Here is a 12,096-nt window from a genome sequence, read left to right on the forward strand (position 1 = left end):
TCAGTCATATGCAAGCTTACCTTGGAAAAAGCCCAGCTGAAAACAGTGGGACTTGCTAAAGTAAATCATACTACTTACTTGCAGACACACTCCAATGTCTTATTATTTTTCATACATTTCAAGTGTAATACTCCCTTTTTCAATGGCAGTAATAACTCCAGTGAGGAATTACACTGGACGGACGGACACACACACACACACACACCAATGCTTTATTTCTCCATCGGGATCCAGACATGTGTTTACTCTAGCAAACGTGCATATTGAGCCTATGAAGAGAAACCAGCAAGGAGTGTGATTTGGGGTGGAAGAATGGCATTCTTGTACTCAAAATTGCTTGCTCTTAAAGCTGATTTCATTTTAAAGGGTCTGAACTTTGTTATTTTTGTGTGTAATGTGTAGTTTGCTCCTCAGCAGCCCCTCACACTACAAGCAGAAGCATTTTCTGCTCACACAGTGCTGTTTAGATTCTGAACAATGTAAACCGCAAGGGTGTAAAAATGAAGCATGATTAAATCATATCACTTTAAATTATATTTTCTGTCTCTACCTCTTTATTGTTTCTTCTGTATTACTAAAAACATTGGGAGCATTTTGAAATTATTGTTAAAATCCCCTTTGGGCAATTGCTTTATAAGAAATGCATTATAGGAGAAAGCAGACTATGTCTTGCAGGGTAACTTTATAAAAATGGGAATCAATGCACTTTAATTGTAAGCTCAGTGGTCCAAGTGCTGATGGTCAGCTTCTTCACAAAACAGTCTTGCCCAAATGAGGAAAAACAGAACGGAGCACAAACTTGCACAAAGGAGATGCAAGCAGACAATAATAGATGCAAAAAAGCATTTTGTGGCGCCTATCACTAACAAATTCAAGGCCAACAATAAAGAATTCTTCAAATATATCAGAAGCAGGAAACCAGCTAGGGAGGATGACAAAGAAGTTAAAGGAGTACTAAAGGAGGATAAGGAGACTGCAGAGAAGCTGAATGAATTCTTTTCATCTGTCTTCACTGCAAAAGATATAGGACAGATATCTCTATCTAACAGAACTGCTGCTTTCAGGAAGGGAGTCTGAGGAACTGAGACAAATAGTGGTGACAAAAGATGACCTTCTCAACCTTATTGACAAACTGAAAGTTAATAAATTACCAGGCCCAGATGGTGTCCATCCTAGAATTCTTAAAGAACTCAAATATAAAATTGCTAAGATCAGCCTCTGTACCAGAAGACTGGAGAATGGCCAATGTAACAGTAATTCTTAAAAAGGGATCCAGGGGATCCTGGAAATTACAGGCTGGTTAGCTTAATGTCTGTTCCTAGTAAATTGGCTGGAAGCATTATTAAAGATAAAATTATTAAGCATATAGGACAAGTCCTGCTGAAAAAGAACCAACATAGCTTCTGCAAAGATAAGTCCTGTCTCACTGACCCTTTAGAGTTCTTTAAGAGTGTCAGTAAACATGTGGACAGGAGTAATCTCACAGACATTGTGTACTTGGACTTCCAAAAGGCTTTTGCCAAAGAGTCCTGAGCAAACTTAGCAGTCATGGAATAAGAGGAGAGGTCCTCTTATGGATCAGTAACTATTTAAAGAACAGAAAGCAAAGAGTAGGAATAAATGGTAAATTCTCCTAGTGGAGGGATCTGTATTGGTGCCAATGTATTTCAACTAATTCATACATGATCTGGAATTAGGAGTGAGCCGTGAAGTGGCCAGATTTGCTGATGACACCAAATTATTTATGGTGGTTAAAACAAAAAAGGATTGGAAGGAACTCCAACAAGATCTCTCCAAACTGGGAGAATGGGCATCAAAATGTCAAAAATGGTTTAGTATGAGCAAGTATAAAGTGATGCTTGTTGGGGCAAAAAGCCGAACTTCAAGTATAAACTTATGTGATCTAAGCTAGCTGTGACTGACCAAGAACAAGATCTTGGGATTGTGGCACGCTCAAAGAAGATGTTGACCCAGTGCGTGGCTGCTGTGAAAAAGGAAAATGTTAGGCATAATTAGGAAAGGAATTGAAAATAAGACTACCAAGATCATATTCCCTTTATACAAATCTATGGTATGACCACACTTAGAATATTGTGTACAGTCCTGGTCTCCACACCTAAAAAAGGATATTGTAGAGTTGGAAAAGGTGCAGAAAAGGGTAACTAAACGGATCAAGGGGCTGCAGCATCTCCCCTATGAGGAAAGGTTACAACATCTGGAGCTGTTTAACTTAGAAAGAAGGTGAGTCATGAGAGACGTGATGGGGTTTACAAAATGATTTATGGTGTGAAGAAAGTGAATAGGGAGACGTTTTTCTCCCTGTGGTCATCCCATGAAGCTGATTGGTGGGAGATGCAGGACAGATAAAAGGAAGGACTTCTTCACACAGCGCATAGTTAAATTATGGAATTCACTCCACAACATGTAGTGATGGCCGCCTATTTGGATGGCTTTAAACAGGATTGGACAAATACATGAAGGCATAGGCTATCAATGGCTACTAGTCCTGATAGCTATATGCTACTGCCAGTATCAGAGGCAGTGTGCCTGTGGACACCAGTTGCTAGGGAACATGGGCGGGAGGATGCTGTTCCACTCAGGTCCTGCTTGTGGATTTCCCATGGGCAGCTGGTTGGCCACTGTGTGAACAGGATGCTGGACTAGATGGACCATTGGTCTGATTCAGCAGGGCTCTTATGTTCTTAAAACAGCCCTTTAGTGTTCTAAAACTTGTTTTTGCACTCATTTTTTTATTCTGATCTTTAGCTCCAAGCCTCTGTGAGTGCTTCATAGTCATCGCAAATATGACAGTGAGCATGCAAGAAGACCTTGTAGCAACTTGTGCAGGCAGGTGATCTGGTGGCCAGGAATTGCAGCACACTTATTTGGGAATAAACTCCCACTGAACTCAGTGGGACTTTCTTCTGAGTAGACATGTATAGGATTGCACTTACAGAATAATTCAGCTATTTTACGGTTCCATGTTGGTGATTTTAAAGCAGATGTTTAAAGACTTCATTGGATATACCAAATGAGCCTGCAGGTATACCAGATGGGGTTTCAAGGTTGGCAGGGTGGGCATGGAAGATCTACTCCACTTAATAAGTCTATGTATGGGCCCGATATCATAAAGGTTTAGAAAGACTGCATTAATGAGAATAGTCTATCCATGCTGGTTCTGATTGTCTTACAAATGTAGTCTATTATGGAAGCACTGTAGGTGTTCTTTATTTATTAAAACTTAGGGTTGGATCCAGATTTAGCCATGTGTAACTGGGCTGGCTGAAGTTGACCTCCCCACAGTAACCCCTGCTAGGTCAAGGGACCCTGCTTAATGGGGTGAGCTGTGGTATAAGGAGATCCCTGAAAATTGGGCAAATCCCTAAAAATTAGAGCCCTTCCATCAACAGAAGGCAGATCCTGGGTTCAGCCTATAATACTTTGACATTGATATAATTCTCTTTACCACCTTTGGAAATGAAGTGTTGTTTTTTAACTCTTCCTTTTGAAGAAGTTTTTATTTTTTTTTATAGAGAAGATAGGATTATATGAGTCATTGTGTTGAGGCTGCCACTGGGAGTTGTGTATATAGCCTTTTTCTCTGTATTAAATTCCTCAAGAACATAGTCTGATCCCTTGGTAGGACCAGAAGAGTGCCAACTGGTAAAGAGCTGTTACACTTTCCATTTTTTATATGTATTCAATCATGTACTTTGTTTGACCTATTTCATTAAATCTCAGGTGTCACTTTTTTATTGACTTGCCTTGGTTTCTGACAAAGAACTTCGCTCTCTGCTCAAATATCTATATATGCATGTATGTGATTTTTCTTTACAAAAATGGAAGGCTGGTACTTACATTTAATTTAATTTATCATTTATCTTATTATTATTATTTATTGGCTGTTCTTCAACCCATGGCTCTCAGAGCCGCTCACAGTAAAGCCACAAAAAAAGTCCAACACAGCATACAAATCAGAGCAGGCAGTTAAAAATCCAGCATAAAGACAAACTGAATAACAGAAACAAGATTAAAAGGCTTGGACAGACAAAAAGGTTTTCACTTGGTGCCAAAATGAAAATAAAGATGGCACAAGGCAAACCTCTTTGGGAAGGGATTTCCAAAGGTGGGGTTGTCACAACTCTTATCTCTGGTCACCTCATAGGGTTCTTGTAAGAATAAAATGGGATAACCCCATGTATGTGTTTCTCTGTCCTCAAAAGAAAAAGTGGGATACAAACATGATAAAATCCCATGTTCCTTGTCCTGGGCTACTTTGTAAACTCAATTGAAGTTAATGGACTTTGTGCAGTACCAGTACTGGGGGGGACTGCTCTCATTATTGACCCTAAAAAATAGACTTACCAGATACTGCTGCTCTTACTATAAAGATGATCAGATGTCTCCTCCTCTTCCCATAATTCACATAAGACATCTAAAATCTGTTGCTTGAGCTAACATCTGCTTATGATGGGGCATATCAGCATGATGTCATAATCTTTTAGTGTTGAAAGTTGGCCCAAACTGATGTACTGTTGCAACAAGATGGGCTGGTATAATGATGTCCGATGCATTTTTGCTGGATATGGTAAGTTATCATGGGAAAGGGTGGAGATGGGACAGGGTGGAACTGCTCACCTATGCACCAGATATGTTCCTGGTGCCACGGAGCTCCCTGATGTGCTTAATAACCTGTTCTAATGGTGTTAGAGTTGGTTTGCGTCTGAGGAAGACAGCCTTGGCTCAAGATATTGCTGTAGCTATGTCAAAGCAAGTCATTATTTGCCCTGCTGCAAACATGCATATCTTTAGGATCAGTATGCCAGGCTTATCATACAAAATCAATTTTGACATGATACACTTGGGAAACAAGAATGGTGTCATGTAGGTCAAATGTATCTGCAAGGCAGTTTTGCAGCTGAATCATCTCATCGTTCTTATTTGCTGCAAAGGTGCTGGTTGGATAAATTAAAGGTACAGTTGAATATGCAAAGAACAATTATCAATATGTGATGGTGGCTTTTTGTTTGTTAGTTCATTTGTTTTTCCTCTGTCCTGTATAGACAGTAACACAAGGTTCCCTTGAACACACTTTGGGTGTAGGTTTTGTAGAAATCCCTCACTGATTCCGTGACAGCTATGTCACACTTAACAGTGCAATCCTATGCATGTTTACTCAGAAATAGCTTCAGTGGGGCTTGCTCTTAGGTAAGTGTTGCAGGCTTAAGTAGATGCCTCAGAGTTCTTTTCCCCTTCTTTTGCTGATGGTTGTGAATTTTAGTTTTACCTATTTAGCCTTTTTTTAACATTTGCCTTTGCATGAGGTCGTGAGCAGTTCATTGTCAGGAACATGTTCCAGTGGAAACATTGGTTCAGCAAAAAGGATGGGTGGGTTAAGATTATTTATCTCTTTTACACCTAAATCAGAAAACACCATCACAAGACATTGGGAAGTAGGAGTTTGTTTTTGCCTTTCTTCAGAGAGGAAGGGAGGTTTCCTTTGATGTCAAGGTCTGGTAGGCCCTATCTTCTTAACCTTTCTCTTATAACACATTTCCTTTGTTCCCTCAACTGAATGGCATCTCTTGTGCATCTAATAGTCTCCTGTGAATAAGAGTAGGTATTTTTCTCGTTCTATTTTCTGAGGCAGGATGTGGTGAATCAGCTTCTCTCATCTGAAGCAAGCTATTGCTCAGGACACATATTTTCCTTCTACAAAGTTTTCCAGTCTGGTGTCCAGTCCTACAAGTCTCCTCAGAACAGGAAAGCAAAGTCGGTTCTCATTTAATAGGGTTCAATTATATGTTGATGGCACTATGTAAATTATTGCATCTTGCAGTGAGCTTCTTTTGCAGAATGGGAATTGTGAGTTATGTGTTTAGCTTACTTGCTGTGCATAATGGAGGACTCAGTGAGGCCAGTGTGCTTAGGTTTTTAAATATGAAGTCTGAGGAGAGGTTCACCCAACAAGTTTGTTGTAGAGTAAAGAATTTGAGTGGCACTTAAGGCATTGCTGTACTCAAAACTGTAAACCAGTTTGAAAATGCTTTAACTGGCTTTCCACTGGAAATGCCCAAAATTGTAGTTTTGCCAGAATGCTAAGAATCCTTTATTAGCGATCTCCCAGACTGTTCACAAAACTACGGTCTCATTCATGGTTGCTTACTTGGGAATCATGATGGTTAAACAGGGTTGAAGTTTGTTTAAATGTATAGCGTAGACATGCCTTCAGCTACTTCCTGAATCACCTGAACGCCATTTTGCTATAATAAATGTTGAGATCCTTACTTTATTCATAGTCAAATTGTTCTTCTAAGGTAAGCACTTCTAAATCCCAATCTTTATATGCCACTTTTTAAAGTCACATTGAGTTCAACAGAGGAGTTATGCATGTGCTGTTGAATTCAGTGTGATTTTAAAATGCTTAACTTTGATTAGGTATGTCCAGGATTAGTCACATAATGTACTTACTACTAACTCTATGCTGGGTACGGCACAGGACATTAATTAGGGTGGCACTCTTTGTCTGGAGACTCTGGATTTCACCATTTTTACAGGTAAGGATTACTAAATCTAAAAGGTGTCTATTGCATTGCAGTAATTTTCTAGGTCTTTTTCATGGTCTGTGTGACTCACACATATGGGTTATGTGCCTGTGCAGAACAGTCATTCAAAACATTCTAGAGCTAAACAGAGCTTTATGCAGGAGTCCTGCACACCTCCTCTGTGCATGCTTTGGGTGTGTCTCCTTTTCGTCCGCTGCAACAACTAGCAGCATTTGGGATATTCTCTTGCCTCACGGCAAAATTTGCAAAAATTCTACTGGGATGCTGAACAGAGTCCTCCTTTCTTCTTTCTCCTTCTCTTCCTTTCTTATTTTCTCTGCATTTTCTTCCTCTTTATTTCACTGACCCCTTTGGGGCACATGGCCTCCAAGCCCTTCTTCAAAAATTGAACTGGTGGTGGTAAGAAAATAATGTTAACCGACTGACACTCCAACTGCCTTCTCTGCCTTGAAGAGGCACATAGGATGGACTCCTATACCCACTGCCAGGCCTTTACGAAAACTTCCAGAACTCTGGCCTCTGTTGTGGGAATAAGCCCTCAAGGTCAATGAGGTCAAATAGACCAAGTCCCATAATAAACACCCTCAGGCATCGGGATCAAAAAAGAGAAAGGCGTCTCATAGGATAGAGTCTGACATTGAACCCGAACCCATGCCAGCTGCCATCGGTACAGATGGCACCTCAAACTCTTATGCAGTCGCTGACACTGATCTTAGTGATGCTACAGCTGTCACATTCCTCCGTCCTCTTTCTTTGCAATTAACATACTCCAGGAAACAAAGCTGCAGACTAACACTACTTTATTGGTTAACAGACTAGCTTAATTACAAATGCAAATTCTAGGAAACTCTCAGACTGCAATGAACCAGCTAATCCACACATCTACGAATATCAATAGAGGATACAAAGTGGAAGTTAGAAAAGTTGCCAGCAGTCTGGGCAAGAACTTCATGGCCAGACTAGATTTGCAGGGATGCCGCTCCCTTAGGGTAGCTCCCTCCTATGTTGGCTGTCACCAGTGGCCAACCTGGTGGAGCGTCTTAGCTCTGCCCCTAGCTTTTCCGCTTTGCTGTGCTACAGACTCTTGTGTCCCTCAAGTCACGCCCTTGCCCCCCCTTTCAACTTGCATTCTCATCGTGGAGGAATGGGGGAGCCATTCAGTCTGTGCCATCTGTGTGTCAAGGTCCTCAGAAGAAAGTCTCTTCATATCTGGGCTCACTGGGGAGGTTGCCTCCTTCTGTTCTGGCTGTTCCCATTCTGAATATGAGCTGCCAGACATCTCCACTTGCTCAGGTTCAATCCTGACAACAGCTGTCCAGGCCCATAACTCCCCAGACAATATCCACCACCTGGGCTCAGTATTGGAGGATGAATCCAGGGAACATTTCTCTCCGGAACTGTGCGATCATCTTTTTCATTCCCCAAGAAAGTATAGGTCTCCTTAGTACTGACAAACCTCATCAGCCTTCTTGGCCTCTTCATGAGATTTTCTCTGCCATTGCTACAATATGCCATGGGAAAGCCATAGGCACCCCTGCTTCTACAGGTCTCCTTCCCATTATTATGAACACCATTCACCGCCAAGACAACACCATTATGAGTGTAGGGATAGAGACTGGCTGCATCACCATTCCCACTGCCAACATTCTCATTTCCTCATTTTCTAAAACGACCTAAGGCATCTTCTAACTGCGCAATACCACACGGTATTGCTAAACTGCCTGACACTCACTTACCGGAAACTACTGCAAGCTTTACGAGTCTGCCACTAGCTGTCTGTCTTCTTCCGGCCAGCTTCTTTCAGGACATAATCCTGAAAAAATTCATGGAACTACCAGCCGCTATGCAATCACCACAGGTGTCGGGTGTCTCTGAGTGCAGGGATAGCAGTTCAGATTCTGAAGGAGAACCATCAGACATGGGGGAGTTGTTTTCCCAGGCTAATCCAGATATGAGTAGGCCGGCTTCTCAGGTTACAAACGTACAGATGGCTGAGCTTGAAGGTCCCTCCTCACCCCTCACCCCCGTGAGAGGCAGCAAACAGGAGATTGACCTAATAGATGCCAGGTGCAGAGCAAAGAGAGAGAAGGCAGGGGTGGAACTTAGACGGTCTACCCGATTGGCCTTGTGTGAGAAGCTGTGCTTAGAGGCCTCGCGAGAAGAGAGGGACCTCCCTGCCTTAAGTTAGGCTAGCGAGACCGCCTCTCTCTCAAAACGGCGGGCAACTCTCGTAAATTCCATTTAGATCCCCTGAAGGCATTCCTTGTAGATGGAGAGTTTCTCTGAGAATTTGCATCTGTATGGCCCTGTGAAGTAATGGAATAAAAGCTGCAGACGGAAGCCTCTCATCTGTGTATGTTTGAGCATTTGAAGTGAAGTGGGGGCTAGGGAATCGTGACAATAGGCACTACAACTCACCCAGCCATCACCGGCCCCTGACACAGAGACACTGCCTAATGCCCCCTCTTCAGTGCAGGACAACTATTGCTCAGACTCGTCTTCCACTTCATCTGTTTGGCCCTCAACCTCCACACCGGACACAGCTGTAGGGGATCAGAATCCCCTCTCCCCATCAGATGACACAAGGCCATACACAGAACAAATCCTGAGAATGGCAAAATCTCTTGTTTTAAACTAAAGTTTAAGTTCCCTGTGGTCCTGGTCACAGATGTGGTCTTTAAAAGAGTACAACCAGAAGTAGACCAGTTACTATCCTGATGCTTCCAACATTATTGCATGTAATCAAAGAAACCTGAGCAAAATGTTCTACTTTCCCACCAATGTCTACAAATACAGAAAACTTGTATAAGGCCCAGGAAGAGAACTACTACTTCTTCAAACACCCCACACCAAACTGCATAATAGTAGAAGCATCCCAATCAAAGACAAGGCAAAAGCCTTACCCTGCCCCTGTGGATTCAGAGGGAAGGAAATTAGACTCAATGGGATGCAGAATTTATTCCACTGCAGCCCTAGCATTTTGTATGGTGAACTACTAGGCATGCATGGCAGCCTGCCAACAGTTCTTATGGGAAAAAGCAGCAACCTTCTTCGACCATCTCCTAGAAGATATCAAAAACCTAGCAGTGATATTCCAAGCTGAAGCTAGGGATGTCAGAGAATTCTGCGATGGATCTCGGTGAGGCCAAATGCCAGTGCATTCGGCCCCCCGAAACCCGTCACAGAACGAAGCCCCCACCCCCCCTCCCCACGAAAGGCGCGCGGGACGAAGTCCCCGCCACCCCCACCCCATGAAAGGTGCGTGAAACGGAGCACTTACCTGCTCCCAGCCGCACTGCTTTGCGAATGGCGGCCGTCCTGCGGCCGCCATTCGCTTCCTCCTCTTCAAGCTGTGATAGGCTACTAAAATACGTAGCCTATCACGGCTAATGCAGGGACGCCATTTGCATCCCTGTGGAGGCCGTGATAGGCTACGTAAGTATTTACGTAGCCTATCACGGTGGGGGGGGGTACCCCAGCGTACGCAAATGGTGGCGGCTACTGCCATTTGCGTATGCTGGGTTTTTTCCCCCCTACTGTGATAGGCTACGTAAGTATTTACGTAGCCTATCACGGCAGGGGAAGAATACTTGCGTAGCCTATCACGGCAGGGGGGAAACAAACCCAGCGTACGCAAATGGCAGTAGCCGCTGCCATTTGCATACGCTAGGGTTTTTCCCCCTGCCGTGATAGGCTACATAAAATATTTACGTAGCCTATCACGGCTCAATACAGGGACGCAAATGGCGGTGGCTTCGACAGCCGCCATTTGCGTCCCTGCAGGGCTGCCCAGCGGCCAGATGTCCGGCTGTGGGCAGCCAGAGCCGGCTGGCGGCTCTGTGGCTTGACCGCAGAGCGGAGCCGACCGGGCAGGATTCTGGGGGGAGGGACGGAGCGCCTCCCCCCCACCACGGATGCCCCTCAGCGGAGCAAGGTAAGGGATTCGTACATCCCTAGCTGAAGCCCACAGATTAGCAGGCCAACAAATTAACACAGCCTACCACATGACCGACTCTGGCTCCAAGGCTATGGCAGCAACTGTCTCTTTGAGACTTTATGCCTGGCTTCATACTGCAGGATTCCACCAGGAGTCCAGATTGAGAATGAAGGAACTAGGGATGTCAGAGAAATCCACTGTGGATTCAAATGAGGCCGGATTCTTTGGAATCCGGCCTCAGTAATCCACAGCGGATCGGGACCACTTACCTTTGCTCCAGGAGGACTAGAGGCAGAACAGCACTCAGCTGCTTCTTGCCAACAAGAGCAGTTCGCCTCCTCCCTGTCCCTGCCGATTGCCATGTCTTTTCTTTAAAAAAAAAAAAAAAAAAGGTCATTGGGAGGATGTGCCCCTCCACCAACTGACCACATCCATACTGCCAACGCCAGCGGCCACCTCAATGCCAACTCAACTCAGGCCTGAACTGAGCTTCCAAACAAGGCTTCAGAGCCCCATTCAGAATAAATACCGCCAACCCACTTGTGGTAAACACCCTGACTGATCCAAATGGCATCTTTGACTCCTACAGAGGAGCCTAATCACCATCTCTTTATACTAGAATAGGGTCCAACCTTTTCTCCCCCCCTGGAGATGCTTCACGACTGTCAGGTGGGTATTCTCTATTATCGCTAGAGGCTATTCCTCTGATTTCGAAAATACCCCCCCCCCCCCGCGCGCACAATATGGGGATCTTCCATTCTACTTGCCCTATTCAGGTTCTAAGAGAAGAAATCACTATACTCTTGAGCAAGGGTGCAATAGAAAAACTCTCCCATGCTCAAAGGATCACCGTTTCCTTCTTCAGGTACTTTACAGTCCTCCCAAAAGATGGCAGTCTTTGACCTATGCTCAGCCTTCAGGATGTAAACCACTACATTCACCCCCCAAAATTCAGGTTGACTACACTCTCCTCTATTCTTCCCTTCCTTCATTGGAGAGACTGGTTCGCAACAGTAGATCTTCGCAATGCTTATTGTCACATCGCTATATACCCTGCCTCTTGTCCCTTTCTCAGATTCACCTTGGCCAACAAACTCTTCCAGTTCATGGTTCTCCCTTTTGGGTTAGCCATGGCTCTGAGAGTCTTCATGAAGTGTACAGTGGTAGTGCTGGCATATCTGAGTCTTCAAGGGATCATCATCTTTTCATACATAGACGACTGGCTCTTCGTAGCCCTTTCTCACTGTTGCCTCAGTACCAACATCAACATTGCCCTGTCACTTCTGGAATCTATCAGCCCACAGGTCAACAAAGAAAAATCCTGTCTCATGCCATCTTGAACCTGACAATTCATAGAGGCACTTCTCAACTCCACTTGAACCAATGCCCACCTACCAGAAGACAGAGTGGACACCTTACAACGCCTCGCACGAGAATTAAAGGCTATCACCAGTGCCAAGCAACCAGCATCCAATGCCTTTCTCGGGCTCATGGCCTCCATCGCCTCAGTAACTCCATAAGCTCACCTCTGTATGAGACCACTCCAGTCATGGTTCCTACAAATCTTCAACCCAGAAACGGACCCCCAGGCTC

At 44.1% G+C, this 12,096-nt stretch overlaps 1 protein-coding gene and 1 long non-coding RNA gene across 5 annotated transcripts in view; one reads left to right on the forward strand and one right to left on the reverse strand.

Annotated features, from left to right (window-relative positions):
- The window catches only part of COBL (cordon-bleu WH2 repeat protein), a 209,363-nt gene that overhangs the window by 121,233 nt on the left and 76,034 nt on the right, over positions 1-12,096 (forward strand). The window lies entirely within an intron of this gene.
- The window catches only part of LOC146344583 (uncharacterized), a 111,193-nt gene that overhangs the window by 3,800 nt on the left and 95,297 nt on the right, over positions 1-12,096 (reverse strand). The gene's annotated exons all lie outside the window — the stretch shown is intronic.

The sequence above is a fragment of the Heloderma suspectum genome, chromosome 5, assembly GCF_057233095.1.
Source record: "Heloderma suspectum isolate Gila_16-S chromosome 5, 16-S_ref, whole genome shotgun sequence".
NCBI lineage: Eukaryota > Metazoa > Chordata > Lepidosauria > Squamata > Helodermatidae > Heloderma > Heloderma suspectum.